Below are 20158 nucleotides of genomic sequence, written 5' to 3'. Positions count from 1 at the left end.
TGACATGGTTCATGTACATATCTATAATTAACGACTTCATTTTATATGTTATTTATTTACATATTCATGTGTGTATGTCTAGGGTACCTCAAGAGTTCAGAACAGAGGTTTTAGATTCCTTGGAGCTGGACTTGTGGAACCAGATGTGGGTGATGAATAGAGGAACAAGAGTTCTTAACCTCTGAGTCTTCATTTCCTGTATCTAGACAAAACATTATATAAATGAATTGTTAAATGTTTTTGATAGTATTTATATAACCAAGAGAATTGTCTGGCGAAATTAGGAAGGCATTTTATGATAACCAAAGAATTATTAGTTATAGTTGTGAAGGTATTTGACAATAACCAGTCAACTTTGTCAAAGAGTTTACAATAGATTGGGTGAAAGAAAAAGTATAACTGCAGTTCACATATTGCCACTATGTGTATACACACACACACACACACACAAACACAAACACACACACATGTGTGCATGCACATACATACACACACATATACACACTCATGGAAGCACACACACACATGCACCCTCTCTCTCAAGCACACACACACACAAACACACACACACACACAAACACACACATATGCACATACTCTCTCTCTCAAACACACACACTAATACATGGGGACCCAAATGAGAATGACCCCATTAAGCTCATGTCTTTGAATACTTGGTCCCCAGTTGGTAGGACATTTTGGGAAAGATTTGGAGGTGTGGCCTCTTTTGGAGGAGGTGTTTCACTGGGGGTATGGGGTGTGTTTTGAGGTTCTAAAGGCTCCTGTCAACCTCCATGTCCTCTCTCTATCTCCTGCTTGTGGTTTGAGGTGTGAGCTCTCAGATATCTGCTGACATACTTTCCCTCCACCGTCCTGCATTCTAACCCTCTGGAACCAAGAACAATTAAATGCTTCATTTTGAAAATTGCCATGGCTATGGTGTTTTATTCAAGCAGTAGAAAACTAACCAACACAATGTATATTATATATGTATATCATATTATATTACATATTATATATTCATATATGTATATACAAACAGGCAGGTGATTATCACAACTTGAATCCATTGGAGACATGGCAAGAAGAATTTTAGTGCTGCCTATAAAGGAGAGTACAAACTCTGACTGCAAAGGAGATGACAAGGAAAACAGGCCAATTTCCTAGTCCAATTTCTCTTGCTATGCAACTCAGCCTACTTGAGTCTCTACAGCAGTTTCCATATGGTTTAGCAAAAACAAGAAATTTCTCTAGCATGTGGCTGTCTTTTGAAATAGATGTTTAACTTGCAGCTTCACAAACTGATTTCTTTTAAAGAGACATATGCTTAGTGGTTCTTGCCTTTCAGTTTCAGGAAATTGCTTATTTCGCTGTGTGGCTGTTTACCATGCGAGGCCTGATGATGGCATGCTATTCCCCTGTGTGTCCACTGACAGTAACTGTGATGGATATCGTCCTGGGAATGGCTTTGATTTTATTCCCTAGATGGTGATTCAGACATGCTTATTATTTAGATAAACAATAACACACACAAAAATCCATGAAATTGTCTTTAAATGTTTCCTCAGAAAAGTAAGATTGTAGAGGGAACCAGGAATGTTCAAATCTTCCCATATTCGTGGCACTATAGTATGCTGTGACACTATACTATGTTGTGGCACTATAGTGTGTTTGTGGCACTATAGTATCTTGTGATATTATAGTATGTTTGTGGCACTATAGTATGCTGTGGCACTATAGTATGTTTGTGACACTAGAGTATACTAGTGGCCCTGTCACCTGCTTAAAAGCTTAGTCTATTCAGTGTTCAATGAACAAATAAAAACTAGGAATTTAATTTTATTTCATGTTATAGGTATAGAGGGTAGGAGAGTGCTATTATGGAGCATAAAACTATTTGTTTGGACTCCTGTGCAGACAGTACAGTCATAGTCAGTCCCTAAAGTTTGGGTTTATATGAAGACTTGTTGATATGACCATTCTACCATTGAAAAATCTGGCACTATCCTTCTAAGCAGAAGAAGTATCAAGAATAGAGGTATGGAGATGGGCAAAGTTTAACCCCTTTAGGAAGTGGAAATGGGTCAGAGAGTTGGCTTAGTGGAGGAGTGCTTCCTCTTCTTACCGAGGACCCGAGTTTGGTTCACGGCAGCCATGTCTGTTAAGTGAGACGTCCCTGTAACGCCATCTCCAAATATATATCATAAACACTTATAAATCTTCCTAATCATGAGTTTAGACTTAAAAATTTTAAAAAGGAATCACATGAAACTAAAATCATCTTTGTACCGAAGGGAATAATCAGCAGGTTTGAGACAGAATGGGAGTCTATAGAGAATAAAGAAGGACTTTTCAGTTATTGTTTCGTCAGAAAATTTATATGTAGATTATTTTAAAAAGATTCAATAGAAAATGCACACATAATCTGATTAATAAATGTAAAAATGAACTGCGATGATGTTTCTCAAATGAAATTGGAAATGAATAACCTGAAAAATATAGTTCAACATCTTCAGATGTCAGAGAAATTCAAATCAAAACTATATCAAGATTTCATCTGACCGCAGTGAAATCAGCTGTGATCAGGGAGATAAAACAACTAAGGTCAGCAAGGGTGTCAGAGAAAGACACCTTTGCACACTATTTGGTGGAAGAATCAAGTGACCTGGCCACTATGGAAATTAGTGTAGAAGTGTCTCAGAAAGCCAGTGATAGAACTATTGCAGGCTCCTGCTGTACTGCTCATGTGTATCTACCCAAAGGAATCAAAGGCAGAGTAAAGAAGAGATACTTGTCTGTTCATATTTACTAGGAAATGACCTACAATAACATGGACACCAGCTAGTGCCTGTAATGGAATGGATAAAGAAAATAACGAGCACTCGAGGATATGTGTGCGCGCACACACACATGCAAACATATGCACACACACATGCACATGGATGAACAGACACAGGCACACACATGCACTCGTGCACATGCATGCATGCCCACACAGAGGCACACACATATATGTACATATACACAGTTGAGTATCACAGCTATTAAAGAAATCATGCCATTTGCAGGAAAACTAATAGAAATAGAAGCCATGTTAAACAAAGCAAGCTGGACTCAGAAAGCTGAGTTCACACACTTCCTCTTTTTGTGTGGAATCCATTGAAACAATTCATGGAAGTAGAAGGAAGACAGTGGGAGACTATCGGGAATAAGACATGTGCTAGTGGGTGGGAGGGTGACAGAACTGGGTAATAAGGGAGACAAGTGTAATGAAAGCACTTTACAGACATACATGAAGATGCTTTAATAAAACCCATGATTTTGTTCAATTTGATACATTCTAGTGATAAGAAGAAACAGTACCCAACTGTTGAAGCTTTAGATAGAATGTTTTGACTCAAGCTGGAATCATTCAACCAGCTGAATTTGTTTACTCATCCTTCTTGGCCTCACAGGAATCCTGGCTAAGCCATCCACCTAACAAGATGAAGATGCTAATTCTGGTCTGGCTCATCCATGCCTGTCCTCCCAGTGACTCACCGTCCTTTGCTGTCTACTCTCTGTGATCAGTCTAATCTAGAAGCAGTGGTAGGTGGTGGTAGTCACTTCCAAAATGAAGAGAAGGAGCAGTTTTCTTGTTTGCTCATTTGCTGGTCCCATCCCGGGCCAAGTTGTAAGGGAAAGCCACCTGTGACATCACAGTCCTTGGAAGAGCAGACTCAGTAAAGAACCATGAACTCCACATTAGTCATGAGTGACCTGGATTGCCTGGGGTAATGTATGTTTCTTTTTATTGCTAGAATATATTAAACTGACAAAATCCTGGGGTTTACATCTTCACACATGTATGTAAATTATGTTCATCACACACATCCCCTTGTTAACAATGCCTATCCACTGGCATGTTTCTTGATCCTAATAAGCAAATTCTAAAACTGCAGCAAACAAACCTTCAGAAGTCTTGGCCTCATTGCAATTTCATGGGCGATCCAGAGCCCTAAACAACCCAGCTAAACCCTTTCTGAATCCTTGCCCTTCACAAACCATGCTAATCTTCACATTGAGTTTTTAAAAATCTTTAGACAAGGTCTTATATATTCCAGATAGCCAGAAACTCACTCCACACCTGAATATCTCCTCCTGCCTCTAGCTCCCAACTTCGGCGACTGTTACTGTGTACAACCATACCACTACCTTATGCTGTCTTACATCCAGTGCTCACTGCTTGCTAGCTATGTGATCTCCAACCTGAGCTTTATCCCTGACACCGGAGTCATATTTTTTTAAAGCTCCAATCAATATTGTATTCACCAACACGTATAATAATAACTAACATGGGACATATGTCTTGAAAGGCTTGAAACAGCATCTTCAGTGTTTATGTTATCCACCAGGAACTACTTTTCTAAGAAAACAAAACAAAACAAAACAAAAAAACATAGCTCTTCTTTATACAGAAACCCTATGAAATTCAAATATCTTTAAAAGTTAATAAAGTCTTAATGTCATTTAATTATCAAATACTCAGGGCACTTATTTTCCAGGTAAGCCCCAAGCTTCAGATATGGGTGTTTGCTACAGAATAAGATAGCTCCAACTCATGTAGAAAGATTCTGCTCCATTTCTATAGCATGTATGATCTTTAATATAGAAGCTATAGAGAGTAGTGCTCATAAAAATGCTCCCTCACATGCAAAGTTCCTGAGCATACATGGAGATGCAAACACAGACAGCTTCTGTTTTTAATGTCCACCTCTTTCTTCTCTAGGCGGCTATGTATTTTAATAATCTAAATATCAGTGCAGAGGTGAAGTTCAGTGGTAGAGCACACATGTGAGCAGGCATGCAAACACAAAGTACATGAGATAAACACACAATTAAAATGAGATGGAGAATTTAAACATTTGGCATCTGTCTTTATCCACCCTTTAATTAAAAATGCTGAAATGGTAATGGTATTTTTATAAGTTTCCCACATAACTGAGTACAGTATATAAACCTGAAGGTGATATCCAATGCTTCACACTCCAGACATCCATACTTGTGTGTAGTCTCCTTTCCTGGAGGCCAGAAAGGCCCTGTAAAGTGTTTTTAACCAATGGAGACTTGCTCAGCTGCCTGGAGCTGGGGACTCTCCTTGTGAATCTAATGGGGTCAGTGGTCATGTTTAAGATGTCCTCACTATGGTTAGGAACTGCGGTTGACTTCTAGGGATTGAGGACAGCCTCTAGTCAACGGTCAAAAATAGTCAGGAGCTCACACAGCCAAGCAAGAAGGAAAAAACGAATTGTCCCCTGGTGAAGCCTTTCGATGAGAATTAGCCCAGTTGACTGCTACTTTATGACCGCATGAACAGGGAACTAGCCAGGCCATTCCTGTTCTCCTGACCCATGGAAAAACAGGGAGGGCACACTTCTTTCATCTTCTAAGTTCGTTCTCCTCCCCTACCCCCAGGACTGAGGATTGATGGCAAGGCCTCAGACATGCTAAGCAAATGCACCTACGCTGAGCTATATTCCTAACTCTTTTCACATTTCAGACACAGTCTCACCAAGGTACCCAGGCTGGCCAGGACACCCTCTGTAGTGCAGGTTGGCCTTGAGCTGTGCATCTGACCTTTCTGCTTTAGCTTTCCAAGTAGCTAGAGTTACAGGCCCGAGCTTCTAGAGTTTTGATAGCTTGCTACTCAGCTATGAGAAACTATAATACATATTGAGATTTATTATTATGGTTATCCATGCTCCTAACCTTATGCATTTGTTTCTATTTTTGATAATAAAATATTATGCCTTGGTTGTTGCTATTCAAAATAAATTTCAGTTCTTTCAGAAGCAGCAACAATGGTAAGTGAAACAATTTCTTTACAAGAGCAAACTCTCCTTTGACTATTTTCATAACACTTCAGGAGAAGGTGTCCACATGCGTTTTCTCTCCGGATATTAAATGACAACAAATGCTACACCATATTAACACTTCTTATTATGGTTTTATATGCAGATAAACCAAAGAGGAGCAGGAAGCAAAGATCATTTGCTGCTGCTTGCTTTGGAGTTTATGAATTTTACTATACAGAATGCGATCATGGGACCATGGATGCTGATCACTGATAGAGTTCATAGGTCTGAGGTCTTGGGTTCAATCTCCAGCCACAGCATACCACCAACACCATCACTGAAAATGTAGCCCTGGTAGGAGAGGGGTCCTGATACAACGAATTGGGTTAGTTACCATGGGGCAGAATAATCAACTTCCATGTATCAGAAAGGATTGACAATCATCTATTCATGAGCCACTTTCATTATCAACCTGTGGATGCATGATGATGCCTGTGTTTAAACAAATAAGTATGATTTGCCTGACTTCAGTATGGTTTATGCTTTTATGCAAACCTCAAACTTTTATTTGAGACCATGTCATTTCATCTGCTGATTTGTCATAGCTCAAGTGACCGAGGAGGTCTAGGGTGAGCCAATATCCTTGGGACATGCATGATAGGAATATCACTCTCAACTCATAGTAGCTGTGCTTGCCTGCCTATGATTGGTCCAAAGTCAAGCCAGTTAATATACCAGCATGGGAGAGGGATGGGATCACAAGCTTCCATCTGTGGAGGAGGAGCTATGCGGATGGATGCTAGAGGTGGGTCAGTTTCCCTTATGGCTGTGGTTCTTGACCATATATAGTAGATGGCCCCAGACCCATGCATGTATGGGCAGCTGTAAATGGACTCAGCGGACTTCTCTTCCCCTTTCCTCATCAATTATTCAGCTATACTCAAGTATAAATTTTCTATATTGGTTTTGATTCCCCAATAACTGTATGCAGGAGGTAATACTGTGTTCAATCTAGAGGTGAGGGAGGGAACTGAGGCTTAATACAATCAGCATTGAATCCAGTAGCATTGGAAATTTCAGTGGAACAAATGGTAAAAAGAAAGCAGAAATGAAAGGGATTTTAAGAAATAAAAATAGAGAGATAACAGTGACATGGAAGAGGGTATCTGAAGAAGGAACATTGATACAACTTATATCTTTAACCTAAGGTCTGGCAAGATAACAGATGTATCAGATATAAGATACATCAATATGAGAGCTACTGGAGCTTACAGCATCGGAGAATCATTTTCCTGTTGGATGAAGATATATCATAAAATTTTAAGTTACAGTTATTTCTTACAACTATTTATTTATTTGAATTGGGGGACGTACATGGAATGGCATATGCTTGAATGTTAGAAGACAATGTGACAAAGTTCATTGTGCTCTTATTCCATGGAAGTCCAGAGGATCAAATGCAGGTCATCTGGTATGACAGCACTCACCTTTTACCCACTGAACAATCTTGACAGCACCTTCTGTGGAATATCGATGCCTGTATATAATGATAATCCATTATGGTTAGAAGAGATATAGAGTAAGAAAAACAAATCTTCTAGGGGTCTGAAAGAATGGCTCAGTGGTCAAGAACAGTTGCTGCTTTTCCAGAGGACTTGGGTTGAGTTCTCAGCACTCATACAGTGGCTCACAATCATTTGTAACCCCAGTTCTAAGAGATCTGACACCTGATACTGGCCTCTGCACACCTGTGCACATATATCCATGCAGGAAAAGCATTCATATCCATAAAATAAATCTAAGAAAACCACTTAAAAATAAAAATAATTCTAGTCCAGGGAGACTGGATAGCCAACAGCAGAAATATGAGGAAGTTCATGTCGGAAAGTTTTTGAAGTTTAAGAACATCAAATGAAATAAAGGCAAAAAATGCCAAGATAGAGGATTTTCTCTTGGACACGATTTTTCAATCAAACATAGTAATTTATTTAATTTGGTGAGATAGCCAAATAGCTGAACTGCTCTTATTCTTCCTGATTGAAATTGAAAAACTCTTCAAAGGGTACTATTAGTTTCTGTGGGTTACTTTATTTTAGAGAGTGATCTGCAGGCATTATCTGACTGGAAAAATCTCAGCTACTTACATTTGCACATGCCAAACTGCCTGCCACAACTGGGCCGAGTGGCAGAGGCCTAGATGCTCAGAGGCAGATACAGGAAGATCATGAGTTGAAGTACAGCCTGGGTTATATAGTGAGTTCAAGACCAATGTGGGCAATTAATAAAAAATACCTATCTCAAATAGCAAGTAGAAATATGGCCAGAAGTGTAGTTTAGTGATTAAGCACTTGCTTGACACCCAGGATCATATGGATGGCCAGGGCTATGCATAACTGGGCCCACTGTTCACTGAATGCAGTACTCGGGAGAGCCAGCTCTATTACTTACCAGTGGCAGCACTTGGGAGAGCCAATCCTGCACCTCGTCCAGGCAGAATGAGTGAAGCTGGCCCTGGTGGTGGGATATGGGTAGGCTAGCCCCTAGGGAGTGAGTTTTGAAGAGCCTACCCTACCACTCATCTGCTATGAGGTGGCGCAGGAGCAGAGGTGATGTCCCCACGACCCACCCCTCACCACCCCCAGCAGTTGGAACAACTGCCCACAGAGTCATGAATCAAAGAGATCCAGACCTACCTCTCACCAGGTGCAACACCCTAGACAGCACAGTAGGGTGGGCCAGGCCCCAGGGTGAGAGCTCAGGCGAGCTGGCCCTACTATGTGACTGCCATGAGGTGGCCTGAGTATGGTGGATGATGACTTCTCCCACCCCCACCACTGTGGCAATCAGGAGAATTGGCACTGAGGTCATGAGAGCAAGTGAGCTGGCCCTGTCCTTGCTTGCTGACATGCAAGGAACGGGTCTATGCAACTTCATCTGGGCAGCCCTGGTGGCCCTGGTGGAGGGACCACAAGTGAACAAGACTGGAGGGCAAGAGCATGGAAGAGCTGGCCCTGCCACTTGTCTGGCGTGAGGTGGTGTGGGTATTGTGGTGATTCCCTCTCTCTCACCTCTGCCCCCTAATACCATCTGCATTTGTCAGGAGAGCTGGCCCTGGGGTCAGGAGAATGGGCAAGCTAGCCCTTGCCTCTCACTGGCTGTAGCACTTAGGAGAGCAGACCCCTGCACCTTGATTTGGCAGCACAGTGGAGCTGGCTCTGGAGGGTGCCAGTGAGCCAGCCGTGAGGGCATGAGAGCAGTAGAGCTGACCCTGCCTCCTGCTGATGGCAGCATTGGGTGGCCTAGCTCGAGCTGTGCTGGAGAACTTGCCCTAGTGCGAAGGTTGAGGGAGAACTGGCATGCTGACTAACTCAGCTACCATCCAGGCCCAGATCCAGGGCTCTAAATTGACTCACTCCAAAATCTGTATCATCTGCAAATGGTCAAGTTTTGTAAAAGGGTCAGTCCTGCTGGTCCAAAGCTGCAGGATCTCCTAGGCAAAAATAGGATAACTGAGAGAAGTGCTTGTGAGGATCCAGTATTGCTGGTCTCACAGAAGCCAGAGACTTGGAACCAGACAATGAACATTTACAAGTGAAGATGTATGGACAGAGGGGTACACTGTGGGGCACATGGTGACACACTACAGCTTCCATAATGTCTTCTATGCTTTATTTTTGTTGTTGTTTATTGGTTTGTGTGTATTTTTATTTTGGGGATAGGCTGCAAGTGTAAAGGTCAGATATGAGGAGATGAATGGGACTGGGGTGAATGATCTGAAGCGCACAATGAATCAATACAAAGTAAAACAAAATACAATAAAACAACAATAACAACACAACCCCAAAACCAAAAAAAGCAAGCAAGCAAAGAAACAAATTGCACAGGCTTTGCTGTGCAGCCATGAGCAGAAACACAAATGCTGTTTTGAGCACTAGAGTGGCCATGTACAGAGCTGGTCTCTTTGTCATGATTGAGCAAGCACTAAAGGAGGAAAGTCTTCCATACTGTGTGGTACCTTTGAGGAAAGAATCAAGGGCCAATGTCAGGGGTGTGGTACCTTTGAGGAAAGAATCAAGGGCCAATGTCAGGGGTGTGGTACCTTTGAGGAAAGAATCAAGGGCCAATGTCAGGGGATAAGAATCAGCAGGAATCAATCGACAATGAGTACATGAATTTATTTCAGGGTCTTCAATTCAATTTCATTGACCAACCTGTCTGTCCCTATATCAATACCTTAGAGTTTTTATTACTAGTGCTCTGTATATGTGTAGCTTGAGGTCAAGGATTAAAGAACTACCTCCAGGACTTCTTTCATTGTTCAGGATTGTTTCTGCTACCCTGGATTTTTTTTTTGTTTTTGTTTTTGTTTTTCCATATGAAGTTGAGAATTTCTCTGTCAAAATCTGTAAAGAATTGTGTTGAAATTTTGATTGGAATTATATCACCTAGCCCCACAGAGACTTGATATGCCAGGGTGTAGGGGTTGGGCATACCCAAGGGAGGCCTCTACCCTCTCAGAGGAGAAGGGGATGGGGGAGGGAAAGATTGTGGAGGGAGTGACCAGGAGGAGGGGCAGTGAGCAGAATGTAAAGTGAATAAATAAAAATGAATAAAAAGTATTAAAAAAGAATAGGAAATAAAAATAATTAACAATATTGACATCTAAAGGACATAAGAAAAAGGTACTAAATTCTATCTTCTTTCTGCAGTTCTCACATGTCAACACAGATGGCTTTGTTGCTGTAGTCAATGTAAAAACAAACAAAACAAACAAACAAACAACAACAAAAATCCCTTTCCATTTGGGACAAGATAGTATTAAAGTTACTATGAGTTTCTGGGATGTCATGAATTTTGGCTGGCTTTGTTCCACCCCCTATTCCTATTCACAGAAAATGGCAGAGAGGAACTGACACACTCTAGCTACAGTCAGATGACTAATATTCAAACCCATCCCTTCCCACTTGGGCAAGCTGGAGATGGCTACTTATTGTCCTCCGAGTTAGAAGATTGAAAGAGATTTGAATGTAGTCTGGATACAGTGCAGTCACTGTGGGAGATGGGAGGATATGCTTGATGCCTTGAAAACATAGGGAACACTCGGTAACCACTGGGCAGGTCACTGCCAGAGCTTCATCTCTCTGAAATTCTGAATGCCACATTGAAAAAAGCCTGCAAAGGACCACACCATCGCACCACACATGATCTTCTTGTTTGTATCATGTTCTTAAAAATCAGACTCATAATTATCTGCACAATGGGACCTATTAAGCTTATTGTCTTAAGAACAAAACGGGCACACGCTTCCCATTTCCCATGAACAAAATGAAAGTTTCATTTTGAAGCTTCTCTTGAATAAGAAAAAAAAAAAAAAGATCCACACAATGGAACTATAAATTTAAGTGAAAGGATACACTCTGGAGTTTACAATAGACAGCAGGCTGTGTTCCTCATCTTCCTAAAGGTGTGAAATTGTAGTTAATTGCTTTGTTCTTGATTTGAAAGAGCAACGAGTTCATAAATACTAAGTTTGAGTGGCACTTTGCAAAGGCTCTGAAATCTCTCAGTGTGGTTTTCGTTGCCAAAGATGTAATTCTTCTGGGCGTTGATTATTCCCGTGAATTTTAAAATATTTAAGAATACTCTACAGAGACATAGCTAGAAAGCAAAAATTTGCTCTGCATTTTATGCTGATATAGCTGGATGTGCCGATGAAACCTTTGGCTTACTGATACAGGTGCCCTATAGCAAGCCACAATACTTCCCTAGTATAGGATGCTAGGATAAAATATAAATAGTGAAATCACTGTTTCCTAAGTATAGAGTGAGGAAGAAATCTTAAAAACATTTAGGGTGATTTACTATTTATACATAAACCACATATCTATTTATTGTGTATATCTGTATATCAACTATAACTATCTTATCTATTACTGTCTATGAATAATTTGACTATCATCTATCAATCATTTATCTATCTGCTATCATCTATCTGTCTATCTATCTATCTATCTATCTATCTATCTATCTATCTATCTATCTATCTATCTATCTATCTATCTATCACCTGTCTGTCTGTCAAGGTTTCTTTTTTGTTGCTCTGATAAAACACCCTGTCAAAAAACAACTTAGGGCCCAGTGATGGTGGCACACACCTTTATTCCCATCATTCAGGAGGCAGAGGCAGGCAAATCGTTGAGTTTGAAGCCAGGTTGATCTACAGAGTGGGTTCCAGCACAGCCAGTGCTACACAGAGAAACCCTGTCTTGAAAAACGAAACAAAATAAAACCAAAAGCCACTTAGAAGACAGAAAGAGTCTTCTGCTTTCGACTCTCAGTGGAAATAAGCCCATAAAGTCCACCCTGCCAGAGACAATATGGCAATTGTCAGAGAAGCCATGGTGGCAGAAGTAAAAAGCTGACTGATGAGATGAAAGCAAGAAGAAGTTTCAGGCCAGGCTCTGAAACCCAAAATCTACAGTCCGTGAGGTTCTTCTTCCAGCAACCCCTTAGGTTCCATAACTTTCCTAAATACCACCCCAGATGGAAACCAAAGCTTCAAACATATGAATGAACCTATGGGAGCCATATTAAATTCAAACTGCAAAATCACCTATCTATCCATCCATCTAGAGATATGGACTTTATATTCTACATAACTGACATGCATTTGTTTGTGGAAAATATAAATCATTACATGGCAACCTATATCTTTTAGATTAAAATCTGTTTAACGGATGCACAAAACATAAAATTTTAAGTAAGAGCATACTACTATATGATGTTTGCCACTATATATGTTTGACAACATGTTTGTGTGTTATGTAATCATGATAAACATATGTACTCCCCATAATCTACCATTTATGCATAATTAAAATATTCATATCCTTCTGTTAGCTTTTAAGATACATAGTGTGTAATTGTTATCTATTGCTACCTCACTGGCTGTTGTCAAAAATAGATTTCAGATTTAATTGAGCAATTTAAAATACAGGTATGTTTAGTATTATGCTATCTTAATATATTGATGCCATAAGGATGATTCATACTGGCCTGGTCCCACCAGAAATGAGCACAAAGAACATCACAAAAAGCCATACCCATTGGAAGTGGATATGGCAAGTGGATGTGGGGACCTGTGGCCATTAGTGAAATTGAAAATCTGAAGACAAGGCCAAGCATGGTGGCTTACACTCTACACTAAGCATGCAGGAGGCTGAGGGAGAGAAGGAGCAGGGATAAGTGTGAGACCAACCTGGGATGTGTAGTGAGTTTCAAAGTAGTGTTAGTAGCATAGACAGACCCTGGCTCAAAAATAAGTAAGTAAGTAAATAAGTAAATAAATTAAATAAATAAATAAATAAATAAATGAATAAAATTTCAAGATAGCAACTCTCTTGGGCCATAACTTATTAGTCTTTATAGTTTATTTCAGTTGTTTATATAGGGAGGTTTTGTCTATAACAGATGGCCACATGCAACCATGTGATCAAAGCAACTTCTTCAGTGGCTGCCTGTTCAGCAGACTCAGAAGCAGGAGGAACATGGTAAACACTAGAATGCAGTCACCACGCAGGGCATGAGAGGGACAGTTGTTTTACTAACTCGACCTTATGCCCACTGAGTCTGTCATGGGGCATTGGGATCATATCATCTTACCACTACCTGTCTCCTTTCTTCTTGTCCTTCAGTCCTCTCACAACCCATCTCCTTGCACAAAGAACCAGAATTCAGATTTACAAGCAGAGTCCAGAAAAGGTGAACAAACAAGAAATGACTTGAACAGATTGACCCTGGGGTGTTAACCAAGAGGGAAATGCTGGTTTTCAGTAGGAGGAAGCAGTGAAGCGGTGGGTTGTGGACAATCTGGAGTTTGCCCTGGGAATTGGCCAGGACTTGGGTATTGAATAGAGTATTTGGATTTCAATTTAGTCATTTAAAAACCTCTGTCACTTGGATATACTGTCGTTTTAATAGAGATTCTTTTTTGAGTAAACTGCCTGAGGAAATATTTTATAATTTATAATCTTAACCATGTCATGTTAAGATTAACTACTAGTAACTCCTCTAATTTCAAATCTTCCTAGCATAGACATGCAAGCTTAAAGCAAACATGCTCCATCTGCATTAACGATTTAGAAATTATTAAGAAGTTAGACTTGATGGTGCACCAGGTTGTCCAAGTACTTGGAAGGGTGCAGGCATGAGGCTCAGAAGTTCATCGTGATAGCCTTGGCTACATAACAAGTTAGAATCCAGCCTGAGCTCTATGAGAGCCTACTTCCCAAACAAAAGCTGTTAATAATGTCCTCAGTGTGGCTGTGAAGATGCCGGCTATGTCAATCGGCAGGTGCATGTGGGAACAGGCTCACACGTCATCACTGTTCCATTATATATATATTCTTTATAATCACTGGGTTTCAAAAAGCCTAGTGTTCTTCTCAGTCAGGAAGTCCTTTCACTCTTTACTGCAGGATGGCTTCAAGGCTACACTATAAGGCATTCTGAAAACTCCCAGGTGATCATTATAACCTCACAAAAAGAAGAAGACAGTGAATAATCCAAAGTTGAGCACTGTAGTTACTCCCAGTGGTTAATTGAGTAGAAATGAAGCTTTCCATTTTCTACTCTTGGCCTTGTGTCATCACACTACTCTGTCTCCAGAATCATCAGATGGTTCACTGTCTACAGTGTGATCCACCCTTCTTCCTACAGAGTCTCAGTGCCAAGTGTGTATTTTCCTATTTTTATTGCCTCCTTGAAAACCTAAATAGTGACACCTATTGAGGATTGCGGGTTCAAGCTTATGCAGTGTTCCCCATCTCCTTAGCTTACAATGTGCACATTCACACACACACACACACACACACATACACACACACAGAAATATATACACACATGTACACACAATTATGAATGCACACACTTATGAATATATATATATATACACATATGCATGCACACACACATACATGAACAAAGCAGAGGTATAGAGGAAGACACTATGGCTGACACAGATTATATTTCAGCTTTCCTGAAATCACAGGGCCTCTTTCACTTTCTCATTCGTACAGATCAACCCGAGATGACTTTCCCTTCAACTCTGAGCCCCACAGAAAAGGAATGCAGCTACGGCAGCATGAAAGTCATGACATGCTTCTTTCCCAGAGCAAGAAGAAGAATATACCATGGGGCTCAGGATCAATGGGCTTGTACACATGCTCCAAGCAACTTCAGAGCAATCGGTGGCCTGTAGTCTCCTCAGCCACAGACCTGTATAAACTTCAGGCCCAACCACAAAGGAAAAAATTGGGTCTAGATTCACATCTTTACATGTTAATACCTAGTTTTAGCTTTTAGCTTTGTCTTTGTGGTCTATGTGTGGCTCTTGAGTAGGCATGTTTGGGTATGTGTAGACCAGTGTGCACATGTGGTAGAGGCCAGAGGTGGTCTTAGTGTGTCCTGTTCTATTCTTCTCTGACTTACTACTTTGAGGCAGAGTCTCTCACTTTACCCCCAGATTTTCAATAATTTTGGTCAACTGGAAGACCCCAGAAATTCTCCTGACAATGTCCCTACACTGATTGAAGGTGGAGGCATGGGCACATCTGGCTTTCAATAAGGATGCTCAGGCTCTGAACTCAGGAGCTGATGCTTGTGCCACTAGCGCCCCTCAACATGAGCCATTGCTCCAGCGCTCATTGTAAACAATTTGCAAAATTAAAGACAAACTAAGGTAAACGGAACTTAGTTGTATTACCAGGGGTTCATCTAAAGATAATGCATTTATTATTTCTGAAATACAGCACATTCCTTTCCACCAAACCAGTCTGTTTTCCTTTGACTCTATCTTTCATACTAAAAAGTACATTGAAACAGATTATTTCTGCACACCTTTAATCCCAGTGCCTTGGAAGCATAGGTAAGCAGATCTCTGAGTTCAGGACCAGCCTAGGATCTACAGAATGAGCTACAAACAAATTGCACACTTGACCTGTGAAACAGCTTCCAAACTGAGTTCAGTAGGTACCAGTAAATAATGCTGGTGATTGGGGCTGCACATTTAGGCCATAGACTTTCCATGGTGTTGCACATAGATGGAGGGTAGTTTTCTGGGTAGTTTCTACCTCACTCCCTTTGCTCTCTTCTACCTTCTGCCCTTCATCATAACCTCTCCTCATATACTGATAGCATGAGTCCTGGTATTACTCAGCAAGGTGACTGTGAGCAAGGGAGAAAGCAGTCGTCTCCATTGAACCTCTCAAAGTTTACATTTAAATGACCTTTGCCAAAGGCAGCCTGTGCTCTGCTCAGCCTTGGCAGCTTGCATAGCCTTCCAGGACACCTTGGGGACAGCATTTCACCTGCATTGTCTCAGCATCTGCCATCTTTGCTCTAAGTATCAGCTTTCCAGCACTTCTAAACAATTAACATCCATGACTACAGCCTCCCACTGCCTGTCTCCTTGAGTTTTGAGCCTTATCTCCACAGGAAGCAATTACACTTTTTGTTTGCATTCTGGCAACAATGTTGTGTAGATATGGGGACCTTATTTTTCTCATAAGCCCTACTGTCTTTTTTACCATTTAGAGAAAAAGTTCTAACTCTGTGGTAATAATTACTACAAGCAACATTCTTTTGATCTGCAGGACTAACGCTAGACTTGATGGAGCAAAGTTTAAGGTAGAATAAGTTACTTGGGAAGATGTCAAAGTATCTTCCTTGAAATATTTATTAATGGCAAAAGCAAAATTAGTAATTGTCTTAGCTTGCTTCTCTGTTGCTGTGAGAGAATAGAGATGCAATGCAATGTGTGGAGGGAAGGGTTTGTCTATCTTACAGCTTGGAGCTCAGCATCATCCAGGGAAGGTTTTGTACATCTTATAGCTTATAGTTCAGCATCATTGAGGGAAGCCAAAGCAGGGATTTAAGGCAAGAATCTGGAAGTAGGAACTGGAGCAGAGACGGTGGAGGAATGTTTACTGGCTTGCTTCCTCTTACTTGCTCAGTCTGCTTTGTTATATAGCCCAGGATCACCTGCCTAGGGGTGGAACTGTCCAAAGTGGGCTGGATTCTGTCACATCAATCATTACTCGACACAAACATGCTCAGAGGACAATCTGTCGGAAGTAATTTCTCAACTGAGGTTTCCTTTATCTAGGGAACTCTAGCTTGCAACAAAATATTAATCACACTGGCGTTTTGTTTTTTTAAAACAAAATTTCAATCAATTGATTTTACCAATAAAGGCCTAGGAGTCAAATGCTGGGGTGAAAGCCTGCTAGGTCAGAGAGGCAGAGAAAGGCACCCAGATGACCTTCCTTCTCAGCTAACATTCCCAAAAAGAAAATTCCCCTTCTCTACGCCGTCTCAAAAACCCTTCAAAGAAAATGTCCTTCCCTTCTACTTCTGTGTGTCTATTGGTCTCCTGACTTCCTCTTACTCTCTACTATTTTTCCCCTATGTTCACTCCCTGTCAACTGGTTGCTTGCTCTGCCTCTTGACTTATGGTTGACTTTATTTAATCCTGTTCACAATAAGCAGGAAGCCCTTGGATTAAAGGTGTGTGCAAGAGCTGAGCCACACAATAACTATAAACAGGTTTTATTTTTCCCCCCAGTAAATAATCACAATCGCAGTGTGATCAAAGACCTTGCCACAGCATGCATCAGTCTTAGTGTGAAGAAACTCATCAAAGCTAGAATGTTCACACTATCAGGGGGATGAGGTCAAACCATGTATCCCTTGATGTCACAGACACTCCATTTAGATTTCTGCAGATACCGTGCTGCCTCACGTTCTGTGTAATCACTTGAACTCATCACACACATTTGAGATTTGTCATACAAAATAAATGACCAGTCCTCTTTAAATATGTCCATGTCATGAAAACTAAAGACCCAGATGTTACCACAAATGAGAAAAGACGTGGAAATCAAGTTGAATAAAAGACCATGGTTGGGGGTCTTAGAAAAAGCAACACTAAACTAAAGACCCGTACATTTGTAGGAACCCAGGTTTGTCAGTTAGTCATGCTATGACCACCACACAAGCTTTGAGGTTAAGGTGATACCTCTGGACTAATAATTAGTTCTTCATCATGGCATTTCTAGTATAGTAAAAACACAAAAGGAGAAAAAGAGCTGAGCATAGAATCTGCAGCAATTATTGGTAGCAATTATTATTTGTGATTTTGGAGAATATAGGGTTATCAAGGTTTTATAAGCCTATTGGTCAAATCCAATCCCAGCCTATTTCAGTAAATAACATTTTACTGGAACCCAAGTATATCCATACATTCTTTCCTATGTTATCTATAGCTGCTTCTGAGACAGAAAGGCAAAGATATATTGTCGCAACAGGGACTGTTCATATGACCAGCAGAGCCTAGAATATTTACTGCTTGGTCCTCCGCAGAGGACCTGTGGCAGTGTGTGTATTTCATCGAGTGTTAATGCTTGGGGCTCTGAAATGAGAGGAAAAGAGACCAGAAAGTGTGAATCCCTGTGGTCAGCCCCAAAGCATGCTTCTTAAATCAATGGCCTCTCTGCTGTCCTTACAAGGTGAGCATTTGCTTTGCTCCTGGGTCTCCTCTTAGCCTGCTAGCTATTCTTCATAGTCTCTGGGGCCAGATGTCTTTCCCTCACATACAGCTTACAGGCCACCGCTTCTGGGCTCTCTCAGCATCCCTCTCTTGATTCCTGATGATGCTCTGTAAATAGTTATCAGAACTGTGATCACTGGAGTCTCTTACTACAAACTACAGCTTGATCAAAGCATCCAATGAAGAAGGTGTATGTGTGTCTTTAAGGATACCACTATACAAAACTTCTAATATGCATTTCCTACCTGTCACTCATATATAAAACTTTGGCACAAGGTATACACGTGTCTTCAAGGATACTATCCCTTCACCTACATCTATCCAAAACCTCTAATATGTCTTCCCTGCCCACAACTCAAATATAAAATTTTGGGTGCTTATGAGATGGTACAATAGGTAAAGGTGCCTGATTCCAAGCCTGAGGACCCGAGTTTGGTCCTCTGAACCCACATGGTGAAGGAAAGAGTTGACTCCCAAGAGTAGGATTCTGACCTCCATGTACACACCTTGGCACAGTCTCACCCACAAACACATGTAGAAATACACTAAATAGAGACATGTAAGAGAACATTTAAAAAGTGACTCTAAATTTAAAGTCAACACTAGCAAAACACTCCCAGACACTTATTTCCATTTGGTGTTTTCTGCATCAACAAATAAACTTAAGACCACACCCTGTTCCAAGCCTGTCATCCAGTCCAAATTATGTGTATCACTAAGCCCTGCCCCTCCTGACCCCCAGATGCACCCTCTTTCCTCTATTATCCTGCCCACTAACATAGTCTTGTTATTCTCAACTCTTCCATGTCTCCCCCTACTTCCTACTCCCCCAGGTTGACAGTGGTTTCTGTCATTTTCCTATGACATTACTGCTTTGCATGGAATCCACAGAGAATCTTCAAACAGCTGTGCTATGCCTGTCATCATCTCCCACCTCCATCTAACACCCTTGTGAGGACTTCTCTTTGATTTGAGATAGGATTCTTTATCTGGTCATGTTTTCCATAGGTTATAAGGACCTACATAAACTGGCCTCTGCTTAAGACACCTCCACACCCCCCACCCTCCACCCCCACCCCTGTTTCACTCTTCCTTCATTTCCATAACCTTTTATATTTCAAGACAGGCACCTTACAAGTTTAGCTGTACCTCATTCTATCCTTAAATGGAACACCTCCACATGCTATTAACTTTCGATGGTTCTCTGTGGGACTCCATTGCCCTAGAAAGCTTTCCCTAGCTCCTCTAAGGATGTTATTCTGTGTTTCCCTAGCTGAGCCCAGATCACTGAATGATCAAATCTCTTCTGTGATCTAAGGTTCCTCAGAAGGTCGTTTCTGTGCTGCTCCTGCTGCAGATAGGTGGAGTTGAATTTTGTGATGGTAGAGAAATGAAACACTATGTCCTGGGAGCTCAGTTCACCTCAGACTGTCTTTAGTCTCCTTAATGACCATTAATTGCAAACCTCTGAGTCTGACCTATCCCTGAGATTACCAGGAACTTTGGAATGCATTAACATAGCAGAGTCAAAGAGTCCACCAACCCAAAGCTAAGAATATAACACCTGACACTTAAACCAGAGATTTCTCTATTCTAATGTCCTCCCCAATGTATTAAAAAATGCTTGATTAATGACTTTCTTTTGTTCAGTGACTATAAAAGTCCACACTTCCTCTTCCACATCGAAGCCGGTTCACAGACTTCACTCAACCCTGTT

The sequence above is a fragment of the Mus caroli genome, chromosome 8 (assembly GCF_900094665.2).
Source record: "Mus caroli chromosome 8, CAROLI_EIJ_v1.1, whole genome shotgun sequence".
NCBI classification, from domain to species: Eukaryota; Metazoa; Chordata; class Mammalia; order Rodentia; family Muridae; genus Mus; species Mus caroli.
The sequence above is the reverse complement of the archived record's forward strand: the minus strand, read 5'-3'. Positions refer to the sequence as shown.